At 39.2% G+C, this 25,465-nt stretch overlaps 1 protein-coding gene and 1 pseudogene across 2 annotated transcripts in view; both read right to left on the reverse strand.

The window, feature by feature from the left end:
- TSHR (thyroid stimulating hormone receptor) overlaps positions 1 to 25,465 on the reverse strand; it is a 164,759-nt gene that overhangs the window by 114,456 nt on the left and 24,838 nt on the right. The window lies entirely within an intron of this gene.
- LOC105517286 lies at positions 21,316 to 22,921 on the reverse strand (annotated as a pseudogene).

Below are 25,465 nucleotides of genomic sequence, written 5' to 3' on the forward strand. Positions count from 1 at the left end.
TGATGCCTCCAGCTTTGTTCTTTTGGCTTAGGACTGTCTTGGCAATACGGGCTCTTTTTTGGTTCCATATGCACTTTAAAGTAGTTTTTACCAATTCTGTGACAAAGTCATTGGTAGCTTAATGGGGATGGCAGTGAATCTATAAATTACCTTGGGCAATATGACCATTTTCACGATATTGATTCTTCCTCTCCATGAACATGGAATGTTCTTCCATTTGTTTGTTTCAAACTGGTGTAGGAAATAAGAAGTTGGATATAAAATAGCTAGCAATTCTTCACATTTTAAGAATAATTCACATAGATAAAGGTTAAAGACCTTAATTTCCTTTTGATATTCATTTATTTTGCCTTATTTTACATATTTATATTGGTATAATCTCAATGCATGCACTATATGCTAGAATAAGAAATGCAAACTACCTAGAGTTCGTGTCCAAGATAAAATTTCTAGTAAATTTTACTTGTTCTAGAAAGTGGTCTACAAAGCCAGGCACAGTGGCTCACGCCTGTAATCCCAACACTTTGGGAGGCCAAGGCGGGCAGATCATGAAGTCAGGAGATGGAGACCATCCTGGCTAACGTGGTGAAACCCCATCTCTACTAAAAATGCAAAAAATTCGCCAGGTGTGGTGGCCGACGCCTGTAGTTCCAGCTACTTAGGAGGCTGAAGCAGGAGAATGGCATGAACCTGGGAGGTGGAGCTTGCAGTGAGCCGAGATGGTGCCACTGCACTCCAGCCTGGGCAACAAAGCGATACTCCATTTCAAAAAAAAAAAAGAAAGAAAATGGTCTACGAGTTTTACGAGTTTCTTGTGCTTGAAGTAACTGATCAGCAATCAACAAAATTATTGAGTATTACTTTATAACCAACAGTGTCATCAGTATTGTTAGGTGAAGAGTAGACATACCCCTACTCTCCAACCCTCCACAAGTTTTCAGAATTGAGTCAGACACAGTGATCTGTCCAAGGTTGATCAATACATAATATGAGTGCCAACTTGCAAAAAGTAGATCATTAAATTGCTACATTCACAATTTTTTTTGTAGTCCTTCTGTTCAGAGAGAGTGCTAAGAAGGTTAAAACTAAGGGTTTGAACCTAAGTGATCCTGCTCTCTCAACCTGTTCTGTGAATATAGATTTCCTGTTCAATCAGGACAGTACTTCTCATTGATTATAAGGAACAAACTAGAGTTGACTTAGAAATGAACTAATCCAGTCCTGCTGTTTTACAAATAACATATGTGAAGTCCTATAACTTCCCACTCTGTAAGTGAGAATACAGTATGGAAAGGAGGAGAAAATTGTAATGTTATGGGAGAAAGTGGATAAACCAGATAAACAGTATCTCAGCCAGGTGATCAATGTCAACAACATCAGTGATAGGACATGATGATAGTATGAACCCTAGATACGAAGTGATGAGAATGACATTTCTCCCTTGCTGGTCTTCCTCCCTAAAACTCATAACCCCAGTCTATTAATGAGAAAAAAAGAGCCAAATCCCAATTGAGGGACGTTCTACAAAATATCTGGCCGGTACTCCTCAAAACTCTCAGGGTCATCAAAAACAAGAAAACTGTAAGACTGTCAGACTCAAGAGTTGCTCAGGGAGACCTGATGACTATCTTTGTCTACCGGCACAACAAAATACCATGGCCTGAATGGCTTAAGCAGCAGACATTTATTTCTTACAGTTTTGGAGGCTGGAAAGTCTAAGATCAAGGTGTCAGTATAAATCAAGCTCTGATTTCTCTTCCTCTTCTTATAGGGCACTAATCCTCATGACCTCATGTAAATCTAATTCCCTCCAAAGACCCCATCTCCAGATAGCATCACATTCGGGTTAGAACTTCAACACGAATTTTGGGAGGATGCAAACATTTAAATACATAACAATGACAAAAATAAGATTCAAAAATAAAAAATAGAAAATAAAAAAATTGACTATATTTGGAAATAGGGCCCTTAAAGAGATAATTTAGTTAAAATGATGCCATTAGGGTGGGCCCTAATCCAATATGACTGGTGTCCTTGATAAGAAGAGGAGATCAGGACAGAGACAAAACACAGACACGAGATAACCATGTGAGAACACAGCAAGAAGGAGGCCATGGGCAAGACAAGGAGAGACGCCCCAGCAAAGCCTCTTGACCTTGGTCTACACTTTGATCTTGGACTTGTAGCCTCCAGAACTGAGAGAAAATAAACTGGTGTTGTTTAAGCCACCCAGTCTGTGGGGCTTTGTGACAGCAGCCCTAGCGAGTGAATATATAGGGGAAAATGTTTGTAAAGTATATGGGAACTACCTGGACCATCTTCACAACTTTTTTTTAAAAACCTAAAACTGTTCTAAAACAGAAAGTTTATTTTAAAGGCATGAAGCCCAAAGAGGTTAAGCAAGGTAAGATAATACATGAGTCAAAAATACCATTGTGAAGCCCAGTTATGCTTCTTACTGTGTGGGCAAGTCATTTACTCTCTTTAAGATTTTGCTCATTTATGATATAAAATTAAGGGTTAGTACCTTATTTCATAGGGTTAGTATCGTGTCAGTGGGATTAATATTAAATACATGCCAAAGCAATTTAATCAAAGGACCTGTTATTATTAAATGTTTTGTTCAAGGCCCATCGCTCTTTTAGGCAGAGGTCAAATTATTTAGAACTTTTATCTGCTGTTAATCCGGTCCTCCTTTCATCACTCCTTACTGACATCATACCCGAAAACTTCAGTAGCTTTGTGGCTCCAAGAACACATTAGTCAGATTATAACCTGTGGTGGCAGTCTGCTTTCCTAATTAGAATTAGCCATCTCAAACTGCAAATACTTGTCTTGAATGGCATCCTGGGGGATATGACATTCAGGCAACACAACAGCTTGAGAAGCAACCCTGTGAACAGTATTGATTGTGGATCAATATTTTTCCTGTATATGAAAGCAAATATGTTTTTCTACTAAGTATGATACTTTATGTCAGGTCTCCAAAATACAGTATCCAAGGTAATACACTGGGGGTGCAGAAAAAATATTAGAACTTTTTCTTATAATTTTAAAAATTCATGTTATTTGAATTTATGTTTTTGTGTGTTTGTTTTATAATTTACATGGTATATTATACAGTAATATGTGCCTATAAAACATGTATACATACACATATATTTCAGAGTGCCAATATATTTTAGAGTGCTGATTGAGAGTACACACACGGAGATATGCGCGAGCACACACACACACACACACAAAGGTTTGAGTCCCCTCCACGAGAAGGCAGGAGAAACAGGACAAGTGCATAGACAAGTACAAATTGGATCTGTAGTCTTTTCCTCTTAAATATTATAGGAGAGAAAAGTAGCATATTTTCATCTCCAGAGATATTTTCAAACTATAGGCTTTGCTACATATTGGTTAAGTGCCTTGCAATAATCACTCAGTCTCTGGCTCGGTTCCCTCACCCTTAACGGGGCGATCCTAACAGTGCCTTCCTCATATATTTCCCAGGTAGGAGAGAAATGAGGAGAAAACCGTGAGTATCCAAGGATGGAAACTTTCTTAATCAGAACGCCATGTGGTTGTAACACCTGTGGGGCATCCTGCTCAGACATATCTTTTTCCTTGTTTAAATAAACCATGAACGTGACTTCCAGTATTTCTGAGTCAGAGCAAATCAAAGAGTGAGGGGCAGGCTATTGTGACAGACTTTGTGGGGTGAGCTGGTAGCAATGACCATGGCGGTTGCAGGGACCATCGTGACCAGGAAACAGAGTAACTGGAGAGGCACATAAACTGGGCCCAGTACCACTACTACCCTACTGCTACCTAACTGTCTTTGGTAAATAAATAGATTTTTATATACATTGCTACAGGTGGGCATTTGCCTGATGAAAGGGAGTATGGAGGACACTCCAAGCAAGGGGAATAGTATGTGCAATGTCAATGGAGGTGTGAAAATACATGGAGTGTTAAGGGCTTTTGAGGGTTCCAAGCTCATGTAAATGTGAGTGCCAAATCAGTGAGCCATGCTTATTTGAGCCGTAGCTGTGTGCTTTACGTATAGTACATGTCTAAGAAATATTCAGTATTGTCTTGATAACTGAGTAGAACATATAGGAGATATCAGAATCACTTTCTTGGGAGCATTTTCTTTGGCAGATTACAACCCCTGCCCTTAAGGGTTTTGGCACACACCCTTTGAAGTGTTACCTATTGACCCACTGTTACAGACATAGTGGGGTTGGAGTGGGGAGATGAGTAAAGTGCTGTTATTCTAGCTCAGGGTGTTTTAAACTGCAGGTTGTAACCCATTGGTAGATTGTAAAATCAATTTAGGGTATCATAACCATAATTTTAGAAAAATGAAATGAAATAAAATAAAATAAAATAAAATAAAATAGAGCACAGATGTATATAAACATGTCTATATCCCAGGGCACAATATAAAATACATTTTATACCATGGGTTACAGGCAAAAAGGTCAAGCCACTGGTCTACATGATAGTTAGTACAAGCCCTGAGTAAATCAGTAGGCAGGTTCTGGTGATGTTACTAAAAACAAATTGGTGGGATTTAGTGACTGATTGAATGTGGAAGTTAAAGACAAATGAGGATTCAACATTTCTGGCCTAAGCTAGTAGGTGAAGTGTGCAATGCCATTGAAACTGAGATTTAAAATGAAAAAGATATACATGTCGTGAGATTCTTTTGAGGGCTGGAATGGGGGTTAGGGGCAGGATGTCAGGGAAAAGATAATACATTTTGTTGGGATATGTTACATTTGAGATTCCTGCAGGTCATCCAAGTGGAGATGGATCTGTGAAAATGGTTGCTATTCATTCGACCCAGAAAAACCCTCAAAATCAGGCAAATCAAGAGTTTCAAATATTTGCATTTCCTTTAAGAATACTTGTGAAACTGCCCAGGCCATCAAGGGTATGCCTATATGAAAAGTCACCAAGTATGTGAAAGATGTCACTTCACAGAAACAGCGTGCACCATTCCAACAAAACAATGGGGGAGTTGGTAGTGCCCTGGCCAAGTAGCGGTGCTGGATGCAGGAGGCAAATAGGAAATATAGTCTGAAGCACAAGGGAGAGGTCAGGGCTAATGATAAAATGTGGCAGTCATTATTATCCAGGTGATAGCTGACACTTTAAAATGGATGAGACTTTTTCTAAGGAGCATGTGTACTGTACAAAAAGGATGAAATGCGTGGGGAGGTCAGCCTTTAATGAGCAAGTCACCGGAGCAGTAGAATGAAAATGAAGTAGAAGGAGAACTGAGTCTATTTGTCACAGAAATGTTATATGTTGCAGAAATATCAGCACAAAAGAAACTAAACAGCAGTCTTTTAAACTGGCAGTTAAGAGGCATTAGGGACCTTAAAGAGAGAAATTACCATAGAGTTGAGAAATAGGATAGCAAACCAGATTTCAGCCAGTTGAGGAGTAGTCAATGGTAACTAATGACAAATGGTTTTCTGTTTACGGCATGAGTGGAAGAAAATGGATAGAGGGTTAACTGTGGAGAAAATAGGGCGAAGAGCAGGGATTTTATAATTGGGACATAATGTTTTTGGGTACAGTGAAGGATTAAGGTTGATGATAATAGCAAACCTATAGTGCTTACTATGTGCTAGAGATTATTCTAAGCACTTTACATAGATTAACTCAATTAAATCTTCACAACAACATTGAGATAGGTAATATTGTTATCCCTATTTTACAAATGGGGAAACTGAAGCACAGACGGGTTAAGTAAACAGAGCAAATCACACACAACCGATATTAGAGATAGGATTTGAATTCAGCTGTGGATACCAGAGTCTATGCTCTTTTGCACTTAGCTGGAAAGAGAAAGATGTAGGAAAACAGGAAATAAAGGGCTATAATCCCTTACCCAGAAACTTTTGGAGCCAGATGTATTTCAGAATTCAAAAATTTTCAGATTTTTCAGAAAGGTAATACACATATGTTTGATTATACTCGAGTAGGATCTGGGGCTGTACTTTGAAACAATCACATTGATAATTGATATTTTTGTAGTAAATATGTGAGTAAATAAAGATGGATATCACCTCACGTCAGTTTGGGCTGAATTCTGCTGCAATGTAGGTTGCCAAAAATTTTCAATATTCAGAGCTGCTTGAATTTTGGACTGTGTTTAAGGAACTGTGTTTCTGCAATAGCCAAGTGTGTCTTAGAAGGGGAGGAAAAAAAAAGAATGACAGTGAAAGACTGACCTTGGGAAGGGTTGGGAACATCTGTTCCTTTGTGAAAAGAGAAGGCAGGCGAAAGCAAGATCAAGAAAGTTAGTCCTACTCTTCCCCTCAGTGGCCTGAGGTGATCTGTGAAAATGATTTGCTATTCACTTGACCCAGAAAATCTCTCAAAATCAGGCAAATCAAGAGTTTCAAATATTTGTGTTTCCTTTAAGAACACTTGTGAAACTGCCCAGGCCAACAAGGGTATGCATATACGAAAAGTCACCAAGTATCTGAAAGATGTCACTTCACAGAAAGAGTGTGTACCATTCCAACATTACAATGGGGGAGTTGGTAGTGCCCAGGCCAAGCAGTGGGGCTGGACACAGGGTTGGTGGTCCAAAATGAGTGCTGAATTTTTGCTGCACATGTTTATAAATGCTGAGAGAAATGCCGAAATTAAGGGTGTAGATGTAGATTCTCTGGTCATTGAACATATCCAGGTGAATAAAGCACCTAAGATTTGCTACTAGCCTTATAGAGCTCATGGTCGGATTAACCCACACATGCACTCTCCCTGCCACATCAAGATGATCCTTACTGAAAAGGAACAAATTGTTCCTAAACCTGAAGAGGAGCAACCTGGAACAATTTATTCCTTTTCAGTAAGGATTCAGTAAGTTTCTCTTGTGCTGATATTTCTGCAACATATGATACTTCCGTGTACAGAAGGAAAAAAAGATATCTCAGAAGAAACTGAGGAAACAAAAACTTATGGCATGGGAATAAATTCAGCATAAAATAAATGCAATTAAGAGTTAAAAAAAAATAAAAGTTAGTTCCCAACTTCTCACTCCCAACTCCCACAAAGAAGCCCTGTTCTGTGTTCTCATCAAAGGTCAGAAGTCAGACCTACCTCACCATCTTTCCCCTTAAGGCCTAGAATAGCCTGTCTTTGCTTTCCCTTGAAAAGTTGGTGCATTTTACTCAGTCCCCAAGTAGCGTCTACAGGTGATTCTGCCTCTCCCTGCCAGCTATAAGTGAGATAGAAAATGGGAGCGAAATTGAGAGACAGAGGCTGCCACTGGAGAGATCCTTTATAGACCCCCACTTCCCTTTTGCAACTAGCAATATTCCCTTCTTAGTTAATTCCTTAGCTACCTAGAAGGGGAAAAACAAACCTCAGAAAACTGTTAAAGCATTGGAGAGTGCTTAAGGGATAAGTGAAACAAAACTGAAAGACTTTGCCATGACCCCCGAGGAAGAGAGAATAGGAGGAGAGAGAGAGAATGAGTATGAAGAGGCCATGAATCAGACGGACGTGGAGGGAAAGAAAGAATGGGACTCCGACTGGGACCCATGAAGACTGAAGAGTAAACCCCAGTGGTAGGCAGGCTTTCTTCCAGAAGCTCTGCAGCATCTATCACTGTCTTACCTTCCCAGCCACCACCAGATTCAGGCCACAAGGATCCCAGTTTTCTTTATTCAGCAGACGTGGGGCCAGGGATCCTTAACTCAATTGGATACGAGAATAAAAGCATGAAAATATTCCTGGTGTTCCCAGCAGTTATCCTGGTCATCTGAATCCAGAAAAACATTGCTAAACATCATGCTGGATGTCGAAATATTTCTAGTGGTGCTTATGGTACATGTTAAGTTAAAGAACCTGATATGACATTCTGGTTTGCAACTGATTACTGGGGTGGTATTACAATGTCAGTTGTCTTAGGAGTTAAAAATGTTGGCCGGGTGTAGTGGCTCACACCTGTAATCCTAGCACTTTGAGAGGCCAAGGCAGGCGGATTGCCTGAGGTCAGAAGTTCGAGACCAGCCTGGGCAACATGGTGAAACTCCATCTCTACTAAAATACAAAAAATTAGCCAGGCGTGGTGGCATACGCCTGTAGTCCCAGCTACTCGGGAGGCTGAGGCTGGAGAATCACTTGAGCCTGGGAGGTGGAAGTTGCAGTGAGCTGACATCACGCCACTGTACTCCACCCTGAGTGACAGAGTGAGACTGTGTCTAAAAAGAAAAAAAAAATTGGGAGTCTTGCCCAAAAATTTAATACTCATGTGAAATACATTCCAAACAATTGACTTCTGCAATACAACCCTACAAGTTGGAGATTGCTTGTTTTTATATTCCTTTTGCCAAAGTTACCAAAATTACTGGTCTAATAGAAATAAAAAATAATATATTCTTTTGACTCAACAGCATGGCAGCATCTTCAAATCCAGAGCTTGATTTTAGAGCCAATATGACTTCACTGGGCATTTTATAGACCCAAAGAGAATGAGTTGGCAAGTCATCCTGTCTGGCAAGCTTAATGGAAAAAAAAAATCCACTTTTAGCTTTATAATTAAAGTAGCCCTGTATAGTTTAATTATCAATGTGAATTGCAGCACAGGTGAAATACTGATCAAACCTGCTAATGTCACAAACCTGAGAGAAATAGCAAATATGTTAGAAAACACACACTAATATTTTGATCCTCCACCTCCTCAATCTCCATCATCCAAAATGGGAGCAATTTGGAGAATCATGTTGTATACAGAATGGAGGAAAAACCTGGAATGTTTAGTCTGAAAGAGAAAAGACTTGTTAGTGGTGAAGAGGAAGAAAGTCATTAAGTACAAATGATTCCTTCGGATTTGGTCCATGAGGGCTCTGGTGAACATATCTAAGACTAATGGTCGTAGATTTTCTCCAATATAAAAAAGAATAATGGAATTCTTCAAAAATGAGATAGTAAGCTCTTTTTACCCTGTGTATTCAAAAGATGAATATCATGAATCAGGTATAGGAGATTCTTACACTGGGTGCAAGGTTAAAGTACATGATATCCAAGTCTCTAAAAACTCTGTAAGTCCATGAAAATTATAATTACTACTGCCTCTTTCTTCTCCAAGCAATATGATATCCTCAAAACTAGCCGATGAGAAAATGCAAATGTATGCTAAGACCCCAGTTGGTTTTACAACTGGGCAATCAAGTTTTAAGTGTTCTTGATGGAACCAGCCAACCTGAGACAGCCCATTTCCTTAGTCATGGAGATGTACTTTTGGAAACAAAAACCTGTAGTAGGCATAAATCAGTCCAAGCCAGTGGCTTTCCAAGAGGGTATGATTACAAAAGAGACAAAAATTATCATAGCTCAGAAGGGGAAAAGAAAGCAGAACTCATTATCCTTATAAAATATGTCCTTTGATTCTTCCTTCTGCTCTATTGCACACACTGTTTCTTAGGCTATCTAGTTGTCAGTGAGGTCAAGATAATGTAGTATATCACTCATTTTCTTTATATTGGCTTTAAAGAGACAGCCAATATTAGCCATTCCAGTTTCTTTTTATAATAACTACTACTTAACAAATTCAAGTTTCTCGATGTTGGAAATCATTTAAAGTTCTCTAGTATGCAGCAGTAGCTTCTGCTTGATCTTTATAAGTAGTAGCTTCAAGATATTGCAGTATGATTATATAAGAGGTCATAATGGAAGTCTGTTTTTCTTCTTTGTAACACTCACGAAACATGTAATTATTTGATCACTGTTGACTGTCTAAAGTGCAAATTCCATGAAAGTGTGGGCAACTTACCTGTTCTATTCAGCATTCCATTGCCAGCACCTAGCACAGTGTTAGCACTCAAACAATATTGATTTGAACGAAGAAATCTAGCAGATGAATGATTGCCTGCCCCTCCAATACTCTTCTTATTTCCCACATAACACACACACTCTGACTTTTCTCAGGCAGTATCTTAAAAGAATAGAAGCAACCAACATTTTTTTTCACTCAAATTTCAGAAATAATTTTTTTGTCCCTTTGTCTTGGATCAGGGCAAGGATTCTATTTTTTCTTTTTATATTACTTCATTAATTCTTGTTATTAACTATATCAAATGGGCACTGGGATGGTTCATAATGATATAACAACAACTCATCTGGCATTCCAGCTCTCACTGTTGTACAATGAGAATGCTTCCAAGTCCTAAATGGGAGAATGAGCTTCCCAAGTAGGTAAATACCACCTCATGAGACAGTCCAGACAAACAGCCTCATCCAAAAAATTAAGTAAATATGAACAATCTCCTATCTCTTAAGTATCTTCTGATGCCTTTTCAGGCAACAGCTACCTGGGGACTGGGAGGTAGGCAGATTAGACATTAACCTGCCCTGTCCTGTAATTTTGCCAGAAGTCAGACATAACCTAATTTCTAATCCAGGATAATCTCAGAATAGAACTATATTTGTCTGTATATAATTTACTTATGTCATAATTATCTCCATATTTCATTTGATTTTTGTGAACACCGTGACGTATTAGGCTTCCTAGAGAATAAAGCAGCAACAGACTTCATACACCACTGCTAAATCTTGTATTTGCTCTGGGAGAAACAGATTTGGAGTGGAAGCTAGGTGAGAAGCAAGTTTTGTTTCCTCTCCATCCCACCATCTGCACCCACCTCAGTCCACAGGGTCAATTTCTTTAAAATTTAAGGAAGAACTAGTGCAAAATAGAGTCCCCCCTCCCCCTCTACTATAGAAATTCGAAGTAATCTTAGGCAAGAGAATAAATTCGTAGTGGTATCATTGCTTAAAGCCCAGGTTTTTGTGATTACCCGAACAGTGCTTCTTGCCATTGAGAACCAGATCTGAATGGGTGGGAGTTCTTCATCCACTTAGTAACTAGACTTCCTGTACACTGAAATAAAACCAATGTATCTCTTTGTGCTCCCTCTGCTGGTTAGCTGAAAGCTTAATGTGACAGAGCAAAGCGATTCAGAAAATTTTGCAATAAATCAATCATTGTCACTTACTAGATCATAGAGGAAAGTTTTAAAAAAATGAATATGAATCATGGAAACTGTGGCATCATATCAGATAATAGCTCATTTAAAGTTAATCCAAATCTGGGAGGAAAGAGGGAGGACCTAGAAGCAAAGGGCATCTAGATATTCCAACAAGCTGCTAGGTTTGTGTTGGGACTCTGGAATGTAATTGAAAGCTTGACAGGAGTAAGAATGATTGATCCCGTTACTGCTCATGCATTCATGTAAGATGATCACTTCAACAAAACACTCTGCAGTGGTGATTTTATAAAATGTATTATAAGGGAACAACATCTGTTTTGGGGACACAAGGTAGAAAAATTCTATCACAGTCATGCAGGGTCAACAAAAAACTGACATTTAAAAACAGTTTCATAAAAAGATTCACAAAAACATATACAGTTCACCCTTGACAATGCAGGGGTTTAGGAGTGTTGACAACTGCATAATCAAAAATTTGCATATAACTTTTGACTCCCCCAAAACTTAACTACCAATAGCCTACTGTTTTTTTTTTTCTTTTGTAGTAGGAAGGTGTGTTTGCTACCCTTTATTCTTTTTTAAAAAAACTTTTATTTTAAGTTCAGGGATACAAGTGTAGGTTTGTTGCACAGGTAAACCTGTGTCACGGGGGTTTGTTGTACAGATTATTTTATCATCCAGGTATTAAGCCTAGTACCCATTAGTTGTTTTTCCTAATCCTCTCCCTCCTCCCATCCTCCAGCCTCTAAAAGGCCCCCATGTGTACTGTTCCCCTCTATGTATCCATGTGTTCTCATCATTTAACTCCCACTTATAAGTGAGAATATCTGGGATTTGATTTTCTGTTCCTGTGTTGGTTTGCTGAGGATAATGGCCTCCATCTTCATCCATGTCCCTGCAAAGAACATGATCTCATTCTTTTTTATGGCTGCATAGCATTCCACAGTGTATATGTACCATATTTTCCTAATCCAGTCTATCATTGATGGACATTTAGGTTGACTCCATGTCTCCGCTATTCTGAATAGTGCTGAAATAAACATATGCATGCATGTGTATTTATAATAGAATGATTTATATTCCTGTGGGTATACATCCTGTAATGGGATTGCTGGGCCAAATGGTATTTTTGTCTTTAGGTCTTTGAGGAATCACCACGTTGTCTTTCACAATGGATGAATTAATTTACACTCCCAACAGGGTAAAAGCATTTCTTTTAACTTTTAATAGTAGCCATTCTCACTGGCATGAGATGGTACCTCATTGTGGTTTTGATTTGCATTTCTCCAATAATCAGTGATGCTGTGCTTTTTTTTATATGAATTTTGGCCACATGTATATCTTCATGTCCTTTGCCCAACTTTTAATGGGGTTGTTTATTTTTTCCTTGTAAATTTAAGTTCGTTATAGATGCTGGATATTAGGCCTTTGTCAGATGCATAGTTTGCGAAATTTTTCTCCCATTCTGTAGGTTGCCTGCTTACTCTGTTCATAGTGTTTTTAATACTCTCAACAAAGTAAATAGAAGCACTTTAGTTTAATTAGATTCTATTCGTCAATTTTTGCTTTTGTTGCAATTGCTTTTGGCATCTTTGTCATGAAATCTTTGCATGTGCCTATGTCCTAAATGATACTGGCTAGGTTGTCTTCCAAGGTTTTTGTAGTTTTAGGTTTTACATTTAAGTCTTTAATCCATCTTGAGTTAATTTTTGTATATGGTGTAAGGAGAGGGTTCAGTTTCAATCTTCTGCATATGGCTAGCCAGTATCTCACATACATTCCAGTTTGGAAACTGGACATAAACCTCTCCATCATGCAACACAGTAAGATCTACAACAGTAGTATGTGTAAAGTGCAATGAAAATGCAAAGAAGAAAGAGATTTAAATAGTCACTATCTTTTTTTTTTTTTTTTTTTGAGACAGAGTCTCTCTGTCACCAGGCTGGAGTGCAGTGGTGTGATCTCGGCTCACTGCAACTTCTGCCTCCCAAGTTCAAGAGATTCTCCTGACTCAGCCTCCCAAGTAGCTGGGACTACTGTCATATGCCACCATGCCCAGCTAATTTTTGTATTTTTAGTAGAGATGGGGTTTCACCATGTTGGCCAGGATGGTTTCGATCTCTTGACCTCGTGATCCACCCGGCTCGGCCTCCCAAAGTGCTGGGATTACAGGCGTGAGCCACCGCACCCGGCCCATTTTTATATTGATTTAGAATTTATGATTAGCTTGCATATATATATTTTTAAAATTATCAAAACAATTCTGGTAGATAAACGGGGCTAGTAAATAGTCCCCAATTTATAGGAGAACCAGAGGCTTAGAGCATTTAAGTGACCCAGCAAATGAAATGTACCTTTTATGCTTTTTAAGAAAACCGGAACAAAGTGATCCTATTTTGCTGGTCCCACATTTATTTTCCAAAATTCTCCAGAAATTTCACCTAGTGCCCTCAGATATGTATGACTGAATCACTTTAGCATCAAGAGACATAATCCCTCCAGGCTTGTTGGTGTGAATTCATTTAAAGCAACTTTGCCAGCTAGGTCAGCAGGTCTTGGTCTGCAGGACACCTTTCCAAGTTTGAAGTCTATGAACAGAACTTACCTAGGGCCCTCTATTATCACTTGTTGTTCTCTGGTAACTTTACAATGTCTTTTGGCAGTCAGCTTAGCCATCACTCTTCCTTTCCTCTTGACTGGGCTTTAAAATGTCTCCTTTATGTTGAATTTTATCTCCAATTCCCAGACATTTTCCCCCTCTCTTCTCCAATATCTGACAATAAAATCTCATAAGAATGGTTGTGCTAATAATAAAATGAAGCAAAATTCTTGGACATGTCACCATTAATTGCTTTCAAATTTTGCCCTTTCTTTACAAAAATTTGTTTATTTCCTCTTTCAAAACAAACCTGAGTTATTGAACATCTGGGCTGGAATTTCTGCTGAAGAAAAATATTCAGAGGCTCTTGAAGGGTGTCCAAGTTTTCAAGGCATTTTTTTTAAGTAGTAAAACCACTCTTCTGAAAGAAAGAATTCTTCCCCCCACTTAGGTGTTTTTTGTCATGTGCACTGTTGAACAACTTGCATTTAGGGTATGGGTTATATCTGAGGACAAAGAGTCATGGATTCTTTTGCACTATCTTCAGTAATTTAATTAGAAGAGTTTATAGGTCTTTTAATGTAGAATCATAACACCATATGAGAAAACACTGAAATCTGATGATTTTTAAAAGCCGTACATGGATTTGCACATTATTCTCAAGAGAGAAAAATCAAAATTTATTCAAGCTGTACTTTCATCATTCTCTTCATGAATGTCACTGTTAACTTGCACAAAACATTTAAACATTATCTGTTTCGGCCAGGCGCAGTGACTCATGCCTGTAATCCCAGCACTTTGGGAGGCCGAGGTGGGTGGATCACCTGAGGTCTGGAGTTTGAGACCAGCCTGGCCAACATGGTGAAACCGCATCTCTACTAAAAATACAAACATTAGCCAGGAGTGGTGGGCACCTGTAATCCCAGCTACTGGGAAGGCTGAGGCAGGAGAATCACTTGAGCCCAGGAGGCAGAGGTTGCAGTGAGCCAAGACTGTGCCATTGCACTCCAGCCTGGGCAACAAGAGTGGAACTCCATCCGGAAAAAAAAAAAAAAAATTATCTGTTTCAGCCTGTCTCTTAAGGAAAGCCACCACCAGTTTTGTGTTTCCAACATCAATGGATTTCAAAAATCAACATAGTAACAATCTCAAGTAATAGGGTTAAGTAACAGGTGTGGGTTCAGAGCTTTTTTTATTGGGCGTATCTTATTTGCATCCTCTTCCACTCTGGACTCAACTGAGGAACCTTACCACAGGGTATGGAATCTGGCTTTCCAAAGAGCCATCGAAGGGCCAGATGACAGAACTGGAAGTGCAGGGGAGTAACTTTGATCGGTGGGAAAAAGGATATGAGAAGATACGGGGACAGTAAGTTGCTTCTTATGAACTGCCCCAAGGCATGAGTCCATACAGCCTGTCCACAGATACCTTGCTTGGATGTACAGACCACTTGCCACATTACCTGCTGGGTTTCCAGGTTCCCTGGGAAGCAGTAGCCACTGCATTGCCCCTTAGCCCTTCCTACCTTTTCTTTCTCATTACTCTCACATCAGCAAGTAATCTCTGCCTCACACTGTTTTCCAGGGAACTCTGGCTAAAAATACCTATTAACCAGTATATTAAATGTTCATTTCAATCCAGTATAGCTTTTGTGAACCTACTATATGAAAGGCGCTATATTGGATACTATAAGGGAATTAAAGCTGAATAAAATTTAATCCTTGACTTTTGGCACTAATGGTCTAGAAGAGAAGCTAAAACAATTGCATAGGCAGCGTAGCTCTGGAAAACAATTCAGGAGAGTTGGGTTCTAGGTCTGGCTCCATTGGTCGCTGACTGATATTTCATCTTGAGCAAGATATTTACTCTTTCTGTATCTCAGTTCCCTTAGCTGTAAAATACAGAGTTGTCTTAGGTAACCTCTAACGTGTCTTCCACAACTAAAATCCTATGATTTTATAAATTTAGTCTTAGAAGTAAGACTAAAGTGCAATCCACATGCTGTGGGAACCCAGGACTTAAGGATTTGGGAAGCCTTTGGGAAGAATAAGGCATTTGATCTGAGACTTGAAGGATTTGTAAGATTTTGATAGGCAGGGAGCAGATGAGCATTTCAAACAGAAAGAAAAGCACAAACAAAGAAGTATAAAAGGAAGATTGCAATGTGCATTCAGGAGAGCTGTGAATAGTCCAGTTTGGTTGAAGCAAGGCGTAAATTAAGTTGTCTAAATGAAAGAGGTTGGTAAATTAGAAATGGAAGATGTCGACTGCCACGTTAAAAATTTGAGCTTTAACGGGTATTCATTGACCCAACATATCTGTGGAACACCTGCTATCAGAGAGTGAGTGAGGTGCTGAGAACATAGAAATAAAGAAAATATAGTTGCTGCCCTCAAGAATCCTCAAGGGGCTTATCAGCCGTGGGCAGGGAAGTGGTAATCACAAGTGAAGCTAGTGTAAAAAATGCTGTAACAAATGAAACTGAAGTGGAGGGAAGGGAAGTGTGGGGCATTTCAAGGTGCAATTAACATAAAAGAGGCAGAGAAGGAGTCAATGATAACAGAAGTAAGGACAATGGGAAAAAAAAACTGCAGAAGCAGTTTTGTTAACAGAAAGGTGAGTTCATTTTGGATGCTGAATTTGAGGTGCTCCCAGACAACCAGGCAGAAATGTCTAACTGGTAGAAAAATTACTGGCGTGTGGCTAGCTTGAGATGTTGGCGCAAGTGATATGAGTATATTCTGTGAGTGATTCATAGGTCTGGAGAGATGTGTCAAGAAAGAAAACATAGACAGAAAAGAAGATCAAGGGGAGTAGTTTGGGGGAATGCCCACATTAAACAGTCAGAAAAAGTAGGAGGTGTGGAGCAAGAAGACAGAGTCAAACTATCAGAGATGTTCGATAACCAGCACAAAGGATGTCGAGGGATAAAAGAATTTCAAGGAAGATGAGAGCAGTGAATTAAATCAGAGGCTCCTCAAGCTTGGTGGACCAAATGCATCCAAATCAGTTGAGACATGTATTTAAAATATGGAATTTGTGTCTACATGGATTCTCAAGAAACTGTTAACAAGGATTGCCTTAGGAGAGGAAATGGAAGCAAGCTAAGGGGAAGTGACATGGTTTGGATCTGTGTCCCTGCCAAAATCTCAGGTCAAATTGTAATCTTCAGTGTTGGAGGTGGGGCCTGTTGGGAGGTGATTAGATCATGAGGGGCAGATATCCCCTGTAGTGCTTTTCTCATGATAGTGAGTGAGCTCTCATGAGATCTGGTCATTTAAAAGTGCGTGACACTTCCCCACCCCCTTCCTCCACACCTACTTCCCCTTCACCTTCTGCCATAATTGTAAGTTTCCTGAGGCTTCCCCAGAAGCCAAGTAGGTGCCAGCATCATGCTTTCTGTACAGGTTGCATAACTCTGTGCCAAATAAACCTCTTTTCTTTATCAATTACCCAGTCTCAGGTATTTCTCTATAGCTTGTAAAAACAGACTTATACAGGAAGGGTGGATTTAAGTATTGTTTAAATTTTTACCCAATGCATGATTTACCTAACTGAATAAATACATTTAAATTAAAGTTCAAATGGGAGTTTGGATTTTAATGCTGACAATAGGTCAAAAGTGACCTCTACCTCAGACTGAAAAGGTGAGAATTTTCAGGAAGGGGGCCCCCAGGAAATAGTATTTTTAAGTTGTCCTGGCAATTTTAATCTGTTGTCAAATTAGAAGACTCCTAGAGTAGATAATTTCTAATGGAACTTCAAGTTCTTAGAATAAAGGTGTTGTGGCTAAGTAGGAAAGGGAAGGTCAATATTTTCATATACAGAGATCATCCAGAAGACTTGAGAGGGCCTTATATCAATGGGATGGCAAGTTTTGGTAGAAGGCTGGAGGCAGCAGAAGTCAGTCTTAAAGGAATGAGAAATAAATAGATGATGAAGAAACAGTGGCAGTGAAGAATGTAAGAAAGAAAGGAAGATACTAGTATCTGAGGCATAGCAACATCAAGCAACAAGGTTAGCATTGACTATGTAAGCTAATTGAGGTACTAGTCTTCCAGCTACCAGAAGGGGGCAATAGAGAGCTTTCAGAGCTGCGTGACCTAATGGAGAAATCCCAAGTGAATTGAGCTGTCAATTAAAAGCACGGGATGCAATAAAAAGATTCTGTTTTTTAATTTTTAAAAAAGTGTGAGATGCAGCATAAGACTTGAATCAAGCTTAAAACATAATTAATGCTTAAAACATAATTAATGTAAGAAAATTGAACTAGGGTTGAAGTATAGAAACAAGCAAAAGATTCAGGGAGTCACCAGGAAGTAATCAAATTAGCCATGAGTCGTAAGTGCAGACATCAGGCAAGAGCCAGAGTGCTTTAGCAAATTGCTTCATGGGGGACCAATCTTCCAATGGAACTGGCATCTGGGAAGCACCAGGATTGCTTTGGCTGGCTTTTAAAAAAGCTTATAAATGCAGGAATGGTAAACTGCAATATTTGACAGAAGGAGATATAGAATACAATCCTTAGATTCAGGAAACTAAGAGAGGTATTACTGTTTCCTTTTTTTCTTTGTTTCTAAGGATACAGGAGGCTTGAGATAATTTACATACAGAGGAGAACAAACCTGAGAAAAAGGAAAGGTGGATAGTGCTTGAATGTTGGGAAAAATAGACTGATAATTGAATTTTCTTAAAAGATACTGAACATTCTCAAGTACTTTCTGAAGCAACTGTGTTCAGCAATAATAATTTTGTTTCTGCAATGTGGTGGACTTTGTGCAAGACATTGTGGAATAACTAATCAGAGGGACAAGCTTCAGAGCTTATAATCTTGAAGATGATACAAATTAACTTATAATTAAAATAGTGTGATTGATAGAATGAGGCCAGGAGCAGTGGCTCATGCCTGTAATCCCAGCACTTTGGGAGGCCAAGGCAGGCGGATCACCTGAGGTCAAGTGTTTGAGACTAGCCTGGCCAAAATGTTGAAATGCCATCTCTACTAAAAATACAAAAAGTAGCCGGGAGTGGTGGTGGACACCTGTAGTCTTAGCTACTTGGAAGGCTGAGGCTGGAGAATCGCTTGAACCCAGGAGGCGGAGGTTGTAGTGAGCCGAGACTGCGCCATTACATTCCAGCCTGGGCAACAAGAGTGAAACTCTGTCTCAAAAAAAAAAAAAAAAAAGAATGATAGAACGAGGAAATATACAGTGAGTTAGCTATGTATAATAGCTAATTTTGAGATTTGAGAAAAGTTAGAGGAAGCCTCCTGGAGAAACCCATGTCTAATTTTAATGTAAAGTTAATAGTGTAGGATCTATCTCTGTCTCTATCTCTCTATCTATATTTTTTACCACCTCTCTTCAATACCCAATATAGTCCCCAAGACAAAAAATATCTGGACAATGAATAATCTAGGAACTGAAAGATGAAGACTTCCTGGAAGTCTACATAATCCCCAAACCTTCCCACTATGACCACTGATAAATGTTAGATAAAACATAACAATTATTTCAAACGAATAGCTGAACTCTCTAGAAATCCAAGAACTCCCCAGATATTATGAAAGAACTGAAAACAGAGTAACAAGCTCTGTGAGTGCTCAAGAAGTAGAAAGATGATCATGGGGAAGGAATCGCCAGCCTCAGGATCCTGGGAGTTTGGATTTTAATGCTGACACTAGGTAAGAAGAGATGGCAGCACATGTAACAGGCAGAGTTGGAATTCAGATATTGCTACAGAATTAGGAATGTCAAAGTGTTACACACTTAGTGAAAATGTGAGTCAGCAAAGATCTTCCCGTTGACCAAAGTTTGTATATCCCTTGTGTATACTCTGTTTTGTTGTTGTTGTTGTTGTAGAGGCATATTTATTGACATGCAAAGATGTTTACAATATACAACTGGGGGGAAGCAAGTTACACACATATTTACAGTATGATCTTGTTTTAACTTCTTAACCATCAGAAAACCTCAAAGAATGTTACCTCATATTTTCACACATAGAAACTTTCATTTCAGCTCAGATCAGGGATTATAATTTCCACCATGAGTCTTAGAGAACTCAGCCATAGCCTAAACGTTCTGGGTATGCTTTCCAGTCCATACCAACGACCAAGAATCACTATCTTGTAGACTGGCATAGCAGCCTCTTCCAGCTTTGCTGTTTTGTATTGTTGAAGCTGCAATTCTGGGTCTAAATTTCTCCAATTATGTTTATTCTGTCCTGTTAGCTGGTACAAATGCAGAAATGCTCAGTCTTTTCTACTAGTAAAAGATAAAGCCCTTTGGCCTTTCATAGGACACACAGGAGAATAAATCATAAATGATAAAAAAATTAAGGCGTGATTTTGCAAGGAGGAAAAAAGCAATTACCTTTTAAATTCAGGGTATAAAACAATGTACAAGATGATTTCAGCTCTTTGGGGAAGATAAAGTACAAATGGACAGAAAACGATACAAAGGACATCAAACAAGTTCCCCTTGCTGATGACTTCAAATCTCCATCTTACTCACTGAACAAAGTTTGGGGCACCTACTATTTCTGATACTGCCAGATAAAATCCATATATTCATCTCAGACTTTTCTCCTGCCCTCCAGCCAGATACAGCCAAATGTCTAATGGACACATGCATGTGGAGGAAGTTAAGAATTGTAACACCTGGCATGGATATTGTCCATTGCAAAATTAAACTATTAAAACCAGTCTCTGAGCTTTGAAGGCTGTCACCCCAAAATGTCCTTCAGGAGGACTGTAAAGTAGTATGGTGAGATGGGTTCTGGTGTCAGATAAAACAGCTATGCCACCTGCCTGCTGTGGGAATCTAGGAAAAAATATTCACCCTCTCTCATTCTCATTGGAGGGCACCCAGACTAATGAGTTCTAATAAAAATACAAGTACCTAGCTCACAGGATCACTGTGAGTAGAGGAAAAAAATAAACTTGCAAAATATGGTGCCAACGCAGTGTCTGACATAGAATAGGCACTCACAAAATGTTTCCACCCTTCTCTTTTGTGAGATGACTTTGACATAAATGAAACTGCCTGACAATTTAAGAGTTATAAATGTAGAAGCAAAATTAAAATTGAACAAATAATACATTTTGTCTGAAATTCTGGGTCATTTCGGTGTTGTGGAATGAGTATCTGATACAGCTGGAATAGGAGAAAAACAGTAGTTTCTCTTACATTAAACAGCCTATAGCAACCCCTGCCTCCTTTATGTAGAGAATGCACATTTGGCCATGAGCGTGTATGTGCACACACACACTCACACACACTCACTCTCTCTCTAGGTATTGTTAGTTATTTGTGTGTGTGTATGCCTTACTTCTATAACTAGAATACAAATTCAAGGATGTTTTCTTTTTTGCCATTTTAAGCTGCAGATGGATCTAAGCAGATTCTAATGAACAAGTTTGCTTGCTTACAATGAACTGGTTCACTATCTTAAATAAAACGTTAAAAATATGCCAATCTAGACAAGATAAAAATCAACAAACATTTTCAGCCCAAGATATGATATTCATCTGATACCCCCAAAATAGTTTAGCTTAAACCTAGAGCTTGTCACAGGTAACTTTGTGTTAAAGATGCAATGTATAACTTGTACACCATAATAACCAAACATGATACAACACTCTTTGGGAATGTACAGCCTGCTAGAGTTTGGAGATGGTTCAAAGTATTCTATCTCTGGTTCATTTTACATTGTTTCAATAATCCCTTTAACTTCCCTGAAAATCCCCATGAGTGTATTATAACTCAGGTGATCAACAACTACAATTGAATTCTTTCTGATATGCTCCTTTATGTTAATAAATATGGCCACACCACTAACAAGATTGGTTTTTGCCTCTTTATGGTTAAAGATGAGTTTTGAGGCTGCCAGTGCCTTCATATTGATCGTGTCTCTGGCTGCAGTTGGATTTTCAGACATATTTAAAATTACTTTCAAAACAAGATTTCTAGCTTTGTACTTTCCCGAGGATGGCAAATGAAAAAGCTCTGAAAAGTCACTGGCAAAAATGCAGTGATGGACAAAATCAGTAGTCAGTTGCTCCAGTATCGTTAATCCGGATTGCTGTCCGGGTGAGTTCAAAGGAAATGACGTGGTGTCTTTACACACATGCTTAACATGTAATTCAATTTTGTGTTGTCTTTCATCCCCAAAAGGAGGATTCAGAGTAATTACTCATAAGAAAATTAGTAATTTTCTCATTTCTGTGGAGGGAAAACTAAGCAAGCTTTCAATAAGCGTCATTATACCATTTCATTAATAAACTCTTGGGCAAATGGGTGAACGTTATGGATACCCGTTGCAATCTGTGCTCTTTTATGAACAAGAGGATCAGTAGTTGACTTAAGTAAGCTAACAAGTTTTTAAAATTCCTCAGGGTCCACATAGCATTCCATTTTGCAAGGGCAAGCAAATGGCTTAATCCCATTTACCTCCCTATCCTGATTTGGTGCCTAATCTCATCTATGGTCTGGATGCAAGGGTCAGAACAAAAAGGACACTCAGAGATAGGCTGTGAGCATGAGCAAGTGTTCCTAGAAGGGCAGGCTGTTGCCACAGGCCAGGAATAGGAAATTTCTTCAGCTGAGCCCAGAACAATATAAGAAGGAAGGCTTGCCTCAGATGCCTGGGATCTAACCCGAACACTGCTGGAGTTACAGCAGGGCTTTTGGGCCAGATAGTTACCTCAGAACAGTCCTTGGGCTTTTTTTTTTTTTTTTTTCATTAATTTCATCCACAGGCTGAGGTCTAACTATCCTGCTCACAGGTTGAGGATTAGGGTCGAAACTAGTATCATCTCCTTCCTAAAGCCAGTTCCCAATGACTTTCTCTTCCTCCTCTTCCTCAGCCCCAGACCTAGGTTTGCAACTGGCCCCAGCCACAGGCTCCAACTCCTCAACACAGACCTGGGCACCAATTTCAGGTTTATCATTCTTAGCACCGGAATGATTACCAGCCTCTTCTGCATTTCAGAACCAGGAACTGATAGTGGCCTCTTCCTCAGCCCAGACCAGGCATCAATACCAGCCCCATTTTCACAGGTGGAGCTGGTGGACTCATTCCCAGCCTTGGGACTGAAATCTCCAATGGCTTTGCTCAGAGCCTTAGGCTCCGACAGAGCTCCTTCTTTCATCTCAGCAACGACCTTGTTCTTAGACACTGCCTTCATCTCTGCCACTGCATCTGTCAGAGACCCTGGCTTGTCTTTGGCTTTGGCCCAGGTCTTGGCTACAGGCCTAACCACACCAGTAGCCTCCCTCTCTTCTCTTGGCTTATTCTTAGTCCCAGTCATGGTGTGAAGCCCAGTTATGTGGCCCTGTCCCCTCTTGGCTTTTGGTGCTCAATGAGTCCTAGGTTGATGTCTTGCTACTCTTTCACTGGGTCAGGGAAAAACTTGGTAGCAAGAGTTCAAGTCAGCTTTCATTTCAGCAGTCACTATGTTCTCTTTCCAAACATGCAGCCTCTGTCAATGATACAGAGGGCAGAGGCACGTTTGGGCTAGGGAAGAGTGGTTGTTCCCTAGTGCAGGCCTGCCGAAGCTGATGGTCTTCCGACAATCCAAAGCCCCCACAGCCACCAGTGGAGATGGACCTTGGATCCAAATGAAGAGTTTTTGTTCTCTTTCTTAGTTAACTTCCTAGTGAACAGCTACCTACAGATCTCTACAGGAACCTAGAAAGGAACAGACCTCATCACCACCTATGTCAGCCTGCTCATATAGCAGGGGTCCTCAGGAGATGCTATCCTTCCCACAAAAGAAGAGTCCTCTAGCTAGAGAAGAGTCACAGCCTTCACAGGCCCAGGGCCCAGGTCATCAGCCTCCCCATCCTCTCCTTTGCTCTCCTCTGGCTGCTCCTCACTTGGATTCCCACTGCTTTCCGCACAATCTGAATGGCAAAGAGGCATCCCGCCCCCCACGCCACTGCATCAAACTCAATATTCTATTTTTTAAAAAGCCTTCTTGAGAATCTGGAACCATGCACCTGCCCATAAACTTGCGTGTTTTGGTTGGCATTTAAACTACTGGATGGCTGAGACACCTCCAAGCTGAGATCATATCATAAAATATATCCCTGAGCAGTGAAATACCTGATGTTGCTGTTGGAAACAAATGTGGAACTCCCCGTAAGCCATTTTCTCAATGATAAATGAGTTTATAATCCTAAATTATAAAATAAAATGTAACAATTCACCATGAAGGAGCCATTAAGATCTCACAATTATCAAACTGACACCCCCAAGAATTACAGGGAATAGAATGATTTCAAAGTGACTGTAAAATAAATTTGTTTAAAATAATTCAAGATGTAAAAGATATGATCAAAACCACAAAAAGGAACAGATATATGAAACTGAACAGACAACTGAAATATAACAGAAAGGGATTAGACAGAAGAGTAGTTAACTGAAGAATAGTGGCCTGGAAATGTGTGTAAAACTAAGAAATTAGATAAAATGTAGCACAGAGAGATATCATATTAGAAAACACAAAAGAGAAGTTAAAAGGCAAGAATGAAAGATGGATGATCCAACTTACATCTAATAGGACTCACATGAGAAAAGAATAGAGAAAATGAGGACAGACAATATTATAGAGATAAGGGCTAAGAACTTCTCATTCAAAATAGAACAATGAATTCAAAGCAGGGTAAATAAAAATTCATCAACATCTACACACATTACAGTAAAACTGTTGAAGTTTAAGACAAAGAGACCTTAAAAGCAAGTAAAAGCCAAAGATGAAAGCATCAAGAGAAAGATAATTGAGCTGGTGGCAAATTTCTTAACAGCAAGAGAGGGTACAAAACAATAGAATTCTATCTTAATCCCTGTGTGGATATAGAAGGAAAAAGTGGATAGTGGCAGAGCTTTAACTGTTTCTGTGACATTTTATTTATTTAAAAAATAAAAGAGAAAGCTAAGTTAAAGCTAATTGTTAACTTCTGGTTAATTCTGATGGTAGCACATAGTGAACTCTATTGCTATTTTTGTGCTTTCATATGCATTAAGGATGGAAAAGGGTTAATTATAGAAATAAAAGAGTGGAAATAAAGAACGTCCCCATAAAAAGGAATAGCTTGTGGAAGCAATAAGAGCAGCAGAGTGAATGGCACATTCTAGGATGTAAAAATAGTTCGAAGTGACTGAAATAAAACTCTAGAATATAAAAATAGTTCAAAGTGGCTGAAATAATAAAAGTTACTGAAGTGGAGGGAAGCTAGTAAAGGACCTGACTGAAAAGAGAAGCAAGCAGGGCCAGATCGTGGGGCCTTCATAAACCATGCAAAGAGTCTGAAATTTTCTGAAGAGCAGTGGAAGCCAATAACGTATTTTACTCAAGAGACCGAGACCCCATCTGCAGTACAGGCTGATCACCCTGACTGCTGTGTTTAGCAAGAACAAAAGAAACTGCATTTCCATTCAGGTGGGAAAAAAATGTTAGTCGTGAGAACTCAGATGAAAACAAATGAAATGGAGACAGATTCAAGATATATTTAGACTAGTAATAATTAACAATGGATTTGATATTAGGGATGAGTGAGAAGAAAGTATCAAGAATAAACCTATGTGTCTGTCTTTAAACACTGATTTTATGTTTTTAGTTTTTCTCTTATTTTTAATTAGCGCATATTTTTGGAATATGGTATGCTGTTGTGATACATGTATATGTTGTGTAATGATCAAATCAGAGTAATTTGCAAACCCATCACCTCAAACATTTATCATTTCTTTGTGGTGAGAACGTTCAACATCATCTCTTCTAGCTATTTGGAAATATACAATACATTATTGTTAACATAGCCACCCTACTGTGCAATAGAACATCAGAATTCCT

This window comes from Colobus angolensis, unplaced genomic scaffold (assembly GCF_000951035.1).
Source record: "Colobus angolensis palliatus isolate OR3802 unplaced genomic scaffold, Cang.pa_1.0 Scaffold3, whole genome shotgun sequence".
Lineage (NCBI taxonomy): Eukaryota > Metazoa > Chordata > Mammalia > Primates > Cercopithecidae > Colobus > Colobus angolensis.